Here is an 8,224-nt window from a genome sequence, read left to right on the forward strand (position 1 = left end):
TAAGCCTCCAGAAGAAACCAATCATACTGGCAGGAAATACTACAAAGAAAGTGGCTGCTACAGAAGAAAATTAATGTATTAGTATCAGCCATAGTGATTCACAGAGACCAGGGAAAGTCACAGCAAATTAAATAGTACTGTTTTTCAAGCCATCCACAATTGAAGTGATGCATCTTAATATAAGCAAGGCCGCATTAATCACCAACAACACATTAGCTTCTCTTTCAACAGAGAACATGATTCAAGGCTTATTTAAAAAATACATATAACTCTTCATGGACTCTCAAAGAATAGTATATAATTGGTTTGTCATGCAATAGAAAAAAATATTTATAGGCATTGTCTAGAATGAGGAGACTCTGAAAACTGCATTAAGACTATTTGAAAATTGAAAAATCATGTTACAGTCAAATAACATGGCACTACACTGTCAAGATTCAAGTTAACTTTAGGAGACATTATTCTGTCCATTAATGGAACACATCAACATGATGCATTTTAGCTGCATGACTCCCACTCACACAGTGTGATGCTGCTAAAAACCTTATGTGCTATTTGCACAGTTCTGGACATGATTTCCCACAGTAAATTCAGTTCCCTGCAGAGGAGACACAGTCAGGGAAGAAGATGGTGGAAATGGGATGAGGAAATATTTCTCCCCCTTACCAGCTTTCAGTTAAGCTGAAGAACCTTGCTGTCCAAGTTCAGTCCTGCACTGAAATGCCTGCCCTAAAAAGACAACATTATAGCAAGTTTATGCTTTGCCTGGATGTTTTTTGGTTCTTAATTTGGAAAATGTTGTAGTTCAGTTTTACCCAGCAACTAAATAAAGGGTGGGGGGGTTGTTTGTTTGTTTGTTTTTTACAAGGATTATGTTTGGATGCTATTCTGCTAGAATCAAATGTTGTTCTTCATGTCTACAACCTGCAGAAACCTGCTAATAATCTGTCCTGGTTTTGTTAAAAAAAGCAAGTTTCTCTTTCAGTGAATTTGTCTGTCAGCTAAAGGTTTCGTATTAGCTGCACTTTCCTGGAAAACCAGATACATGTTTTGGTAAATATAGCAATGGAATGCGAAGTTATTGATAAGCATGGATGCACCTCCCGTGAGAGGGGCAATGAGAAACAGGTGACCAAGAAACTGACCAACTGTGTATAACATCCCATTCATGTGAATACTTCATACAAAAGTGAGAGATCACGAGGATCTTGTCCCTTTTTTGCCTTTTTTCCCTTTTGCTTATGGCTGACATTAGGAGAGGACCTTGCTGGTTGTCCCTGCGAACTGAGGCCCAGTGACAGACTGAATCCAGCTCTGGTTGGCTGTGGAGTCCAATCCAGGACTTTGGGTGCTGGTTCTGCAGTTGCTGGGACTTTCAAGATTGATTTTGTATATTTTGTATTATTTTCTCTATTCTTATTAGTAGCATTAGTAAAACATTGTTAATTTTTCCAACTCTCTTCTCTCTGTCCTTCTTTCCCTCCCGATCGCCTGTCCTTAGTGGGAAGGGGGGAGAGGGAGGGGCAAAAGAGGGAAGCGGGCGGGGAGAGGAGGTTAACAATACATCTGCCAGGGTTTTATTGTCACCCTGCAATCTAAACCCTCGACATAATCTTAATGAAATATTGAAATACTTGGAATTAATGACAAAATTGTTATCTCTAGAAAAAAATAAATTCTGATAAACAGCCAGGAGCCATGGTTTTACCCAGGATAAAGAACTCCTTGTGTCTATGTATTTCCAATGAAATTGTACTACCTTTTTCTAGTATGCATTTATATTTTGGTCACAGAGTGGCTTAACCTGTCTTTCACCCCTCTTTCCAGCAGCTACTCCACCCGTGTCCTGCTCTGCCTCCTAAGCTGTGCCAGGATGCCTGGTTTGTGCATACAGAGGGAATCGGAACAGGAACTGGATGGTTAATGGTTTAGTGGTTTTTAATCTGGATCACTTCCTGATTTGGTTCCTCACCCATCTACTGACTCAGCTGAAGGAAAAAGAACAAATGAGTGGAGGAGATGTTGGGCCGGGGCAGGACAAAACAGGAGAGTCCCTGAAATAAATATATGGGGAAACTGTGGCCTCAGCAAAGATCAGTTCACCTCTTAATTCACCCTTAGGGAGAAATTAAAGAGAATTCACCCACCTGCAAGCAGTCTGCTTATGAGCACTTGTGAGTGTCGTCATCTGTCATACTAAGATTTGATTTCTTGCTGCTTTTGGAAATACAGATGGATATTTGCTTATCAAATTCACTCTCAAAGGTGTCTTCTCTGCTAACCAAAACGCAGGTAAGAAACCTCTTAACTTTGCTTCCTTTTCATCTCTTTTTAATTAATGGAAGAGCTGTGATTATCTTAGTCTCTATTTGTGAGGTTTCCTAAGTCTAAGCTGATACGCATCAAGTGCTAACTTACTGTGTGTTAACAGTATGTGAATTGGCCTTGACAAAAATCTTGCAAGATTTGATCTCTCCTTTTTTTTCCCCCCCTGCACTCATTTAGTAGAAGAAACCTTGACAGTCAGCACATTGAAACAATGCTTTCTCTTCTGCCTGCATCTCCATATGTGCTGGGATGAATAATACTGTACTGTCTTGGTGAGATGGTACCAGTGCAGTTTTTATGCTGTTCGTGATGCTTACATCAGTCTAAACAACAGATTCTTCTGGTAGTTCAAAGTATAGTGTGGGAGCTGACAAAGACTCAGTAACATTAAAATATGTACAGAGGTGGCCTTAACTTGCTTTACCTATACCACATGTAATTTAGAGAGTGCATTTTATGTGCTGCTATTATTTCTAGATGGTTAAAAAAAATCAAGTGTCTCCAAGGTTTGACTGTGACTAATCTTGCAGGACCATTAGATTCAGCAGATCAATTACAAAGTTAGTAATACACATGCTTAAGTGTTTTTTTTTTTTGTTTTTTTTTTTTTTTATAGTAAGGGAGAATGTTCTTAAATGTTTGCTTGAAAAGTGATGTGATATATTCTATGCGGATAGCTACAATTCACACAAATGTGTGGCATGTGACACATTGTAGGTCATGAACAGTTTAAAGCAAAGGTATGATTCATCTTATCAGATACCTGATTTTAAGAAAAGACACTCTTGGATCTTAACTGTTGTTCAACCTAACAGATTGATTGTTTGATTGTATGTGTAAATTCATTAAGATTTTCACTGGCAGCAAGTAAAGTAATAGAGAAAAACTTGGCTGCTGTGACTGTAGTTGGACTTAAACAATTAACCTAAATTCTTCTAGAAAAGCAGTAATTCTGTTCTACCAGGAGAGGCTGCTCAGCAGCTGTTTCTTAGCCATACAGCCATGCCAAAAAATAAAACCTACCTAGGGTGCAGCTCTGCCTATGTCAGATGTTTGTATGTACCCCCCTAATTTCAGACAGCTTGTTGGAAAGGTTCCTTCCCTTTATGTGTCTGTGTGTGTGCACAACCTCACACAGTCTTTTATGAGGTCCTGAAACATCAGTCACATGAGTCTTTCACTCAATAGTGGCAATGGGCCTGAGGAACTTGAAGGATTTATTTCTTCATATTTCTGTGCCTCAGCTTCCCTTAAGATAAATAATAATAAAACTCAGTAATAAAATAATATTTTGCCGTGTTATTTTTAGAAATAAAGTAACAATATGGCAGGAATAAAAAACTTTTCATACCATTATGTCTCTTCTTGCTACACCAGTTAGTAACTTACAGTTTTGGCATGGGTAAGACAATCTGAGAATTCAAAGCATTGCAGTCCTTCAGAGAAATCTTTTGCGGTGTTCTCCCTGTGCAGTTCCACAGCAGAGCCTCGAGCACCAGAGCTTGCCTTACGCTTTAAACAATGATGGCAAAGCTGCCTTGGACAACCATAGCAGTGGGCTTTGAACCTCTGTCAGACTTCTTGGCTTTCTTTGGTGTGCTCACAGCCTCTGCTCTGACATTTTTGGTCAAGCTCCAAAGCAATGTGAGCCTCTGCAGTGGCTTGCCCCACCAAAGCCTGGACCACACAAGCCCAACTCAGCATCCTACCTGCTGGCACCAAGCAGGCACTTGCAAAGCTGTGGAGTGCGACTGCAGACAGCTCCTTAGCAAGGCAAGCACATTTCCTCAGCCACTGAGAAGCAGATTCCCTGGCATATGGGTGGAGTTAAGCATCATCTTTATCCAGGAACTTCTTTGATAAAGGGTTTCTAGCTGTGCTCTTCAAGGTAGAATAATTTTGCTGTTCTTGCACAATTGTCTTCAATAGTGTCTTCTGGATACTCATTGGATTATGGTTCCAGGCAGCCAGCCGTGATTCTCTTTGATGTGTCTGGTCAACTGGAGCAGGCCACATAGCTTTTGGTGGGCTAACAAAGACTAGGAAAGCTGGTCCTTTGGGATCTGGTCTCTACTCAAGGACTCGGCAAACAGAAGAGAAAGATGGTAAGCTTTTGTGGGAGATGTAGAGATGAGAGGATTGATGTCAGCTGTGACTTTCAGCACCTGATGAACAAAGCTCATGTAACTCGGTGACCTTTGTCTTCACTTGTGGCTCAGAGCAGGGCTATGGCTCTGCAGTTCATCCCAGCTCACCTGCTGCAGCTGTACCCAATGCAAATCACTCCTCAGTCACACTTGTCTCTGCTGTGTCCTTGATTGTCTGTCATGTCTGTGGATCCATGCTGGGGTCATAGATCCCACCAAGAGGGGTCCTTCATCAATGGCAGCTACATGAGCCCACAGAGAGTGTCTATGCCAGGCTCTGGAGTGCAGGAGAGGAGCCGTCCCCTGTGTGTGGGCTGATCTGGAGGGTGGTGACAGACGCTTTTGAGGATGACCGTCTTGCCAAGGTCACAGACCAGACTTGTGACTGAGCAGGGAATTGGATTCTGCTTGTCTGAGTCAGAGGTGCTAAAACATCAGAAAAAATAGTTGTAACAACCCTAAATTCTGAGTATGTGCAAGTTTAGTGATTACTGTTCATCCGCATACAGCAAGAAGGAGTTTGAATACCCAAGGTTTTAAACTTATGAACGTGCTCTAGAGAGGATATGATTTTGATTTACACTGACAAAGCATATAAGGTAGAGGAGTCCTGTGTGTCCACATGCCATAAGTTATAAATGAGACAGTTCTGTTCATTCACTGTCTTTAATGAATGCAAACTAGAAAAACACAGTAGTGAAAAAAATGCTATTTTTGCCACCAGGGATCTGGGCCTGGCTGGTTTCAAAACTCCTGAGCATAAAATGTGCATCACTCTCTGGCTTAATAGAAAACTGATGTAGCTTTCATCCTTTCATATTCTCTTTTTAAGCTACAGCTCCTGTAGGATTTTTTTTTTTTTTCCTGGCTCATGGACCTTTTTATTCCAGGCTGAATTGCTCTTTGACTGTAAGACTTTTGTTTATTGCTTGCCATGATTTCTCCCACTTGAGTCAAGACTGAGCACAAAATACAGAAGTCTAAGCTTCCATTTTTTACTCTCGAGTAAGGGGTGATCTTGTTGCTCTCTACAGCTTCCTGAGTAGGGGATGTGGAGAGGGAGGTAATAAGCTCTTCTCCCTGATACCCATTGATAGGACACATGGGAATGGTTCATAGCTGCTTCAGGGAGGGTTCATACTGGACATTAGGAAGCTTTTCTTTATCAGAAGGGTGGTGAAACCCTGGAACAGGTTTCCTAGAGAGGTAGTTGATGCCCCAAGCCAGTCAATGTTTAAGAAGCATTTGGAAAATGCCATTAATAACATGTTTTAACTTGGTCAGCCCTGAAGTGATCAAGCAGTTGCACTAGAGGTTCATTATAGGGCCCTTCCAATTGAAATAGTTCTATTCCATTTCATTCCATTTTATTCACGTTTTGCACAGAAAATCACTGGTTTTGTTTATGAGCTCACACTTTGTGAGAGTGTTAGAGATGAACATCATCAGCAGCCAAAGAGACCTCTCTTATTTCCCTTCAGCTGCAGAGATGAGTTGAAGGCCATGTTTACACAACAGCTTTCTTTCCCAATCCCAATCCCAGTCGGTGCCTGTAAAAGCTTCCAACTTGCTTAAAAAAGTGAGTCTAGTGGCCAGCTTCTGGCTATCCAAGAATACTGAGTCAGAATTCAGATCAAGGCTTGAAATCCATACAAAGCCAGATGGATGTGAAAATTAGCTAGGATGTTGGTCCAGAAGCATCTCCTATTTCTATTTGGAGGACTTGTCAGCAACATACAGAGGAAATGGAAGGGCAAGTCAGTCATTAGTGTTGTACTGTCACTGTTGTCATGGTGTTTAATTCCAGAGATCCTATTCCATGGTTTATGTATTTATTAATGTAAACACTGGCAATTCTGAAGGCATGAGTGGATTTTCCTCATCAGAAACACTTTGGAATAATTCTGGGGCAATTTTAGACAGAATAGAATCACAGAATGGTTGGGGTTAGAAGGGACCTCTGGAAATCATCTAGTCCAACCCCCAACACAGTCATCTTTGCCATGAGACTGTTCTTACACAGGAGATATATCAGGTAAGGGCTTGGGGATGAGCAGGTCAGTGAGTTCTGCATGGTCTTGGAAACAGCCAGCATCTAGCTCTGCATTGCCAAGCATTGCTTCCTTGATTGCTTCTTTTTGAGTAGAAAGTGCACGGGAAAGACAATAAATACATTTTTTCAAACTGCACTGGAAGATTTGAGAGTAACCAAGCAACAAGGGTAATATGTATTAAAAATGTAATATACAAAAGGACAAAGCAGAAAGAATTCAACTGATACCCAAGAGATGTGATTGATTTTCTGCACCTCACAGAAGTGTAAATCTAGACTAACCTCATTGCAGATAAAGGATTGATGGTGTTGGAGACTGCCTCCATAGCCTTATAGTCCTCCATGCTCAGACCTTGCCTTGGCTCTAGTTAGAGATGAGTCTTTAGGAGACCGTCCCTTGGAGAAGGCAGTTAATGGAGAACTGTGCTTTGTCAGAAATGGTTTTGTGATATTACACTGCTGCTTGGGGAATCTGTGTTTCTGCCAAAAGAACTTAAAAAATGGGATGGATAACATTCAGCCTCAGGGTCTTCCTATAACTAAGCAAAAATTCCTGTAAGGGTGCAAACCACATTCCAGTTAAGTGACTTGAGCAAAGCTGTTTGCCATCACCTGAGGATCCGGTCCCATTTTCTTAAATGGCCTATGCATTATTTACTGCTGAGAGGAAAAAGGCAAACAGGAATACAGCAACCATATTGGCTAGAGAACAGACTAACAATGGGGATAATTTGACATTTAAGTTCATGACATCAATGTATATGCACCACTGACATTGATATTGCATTGCTATCTAATTGTACAAGTCCTTAAATATCTGTTAAAAATCCCATGGACATCTGTAACTCTGTTAATGAACTGGCAGAATCACACAATCCTTGGCAGAGCCAAACTTCTGGGTGGATATCTTGATCTGCTGGGAACCACAGGCCAGGATTGCGCCACCTAAACCATCCAGTGCAGCATGTGTTCAGATCACACAGATCTCACCAGAAGAAGCCAGAGAAAGAAGGGTGGAAGAGCCCAAGGAAAAGGCTCTTGTACCTGCTAGCTCTTGGGTTAGATGTAGCACATGTTCACATCTCCTCCTTCACCTGAGACAGAGTGGAAACCTAAACACAGTTCTACAGGATCCAGGAGATTGCCCTAACAAAAAATTGTACTGTAGGTCAGCAGTGTGCCTTCCTCAGACGTAAAGCTGTTGTTTCTTGTATGATAACTAAAATCTCTAAGGACTATTGACTCCTCATGCCACTGTTGCAATCTGCCCATTTAATTAATTTTTCACTTTTTTTTTTTCTCTATTTGTGACCCAGTGCCTCTACAAGGACTGCTTAATTCTTAGGTTGAGGAAAGTGATCCTTCCTTTCTTCTCAGCACTGGCAAGGCCACATCTGGAGTGCTACAGCCAGTTCTGGACTCCCAAGTACACGAACGTACGGACTTAATGCAGTGAGTCCAGTGCAAGTTTGCTAAAATGATTGAGAGATTGGAGCATTTCTCCCATTAGAAGGGCTGAGACAACTGAGCCTATTCAGCCTGGAGAAAAGCAGGCTCAACATGGATCATATAAATATGTATAAACACTTAACAGGACATAATGAAGACGTGAGCGCCAGACTCTTCTCAGTGGTGCCCTGTGACAGGACAAGAAGCAATCCATACAGATTAAAATACATTAAATTCCACCTGAATG

Source organism: Nesoenas mayeri (genome assembly GCF_963082525.1).
Source record: "Nesoenas mayeri genome assembly, chromosome: 5".
Classification (NCBI taxonomy): Eukaryota; Metazoa; Chordata; class Aves; order Columbiformes; family Columbidae; genus Nesoenas; species Nesoenas mayeri.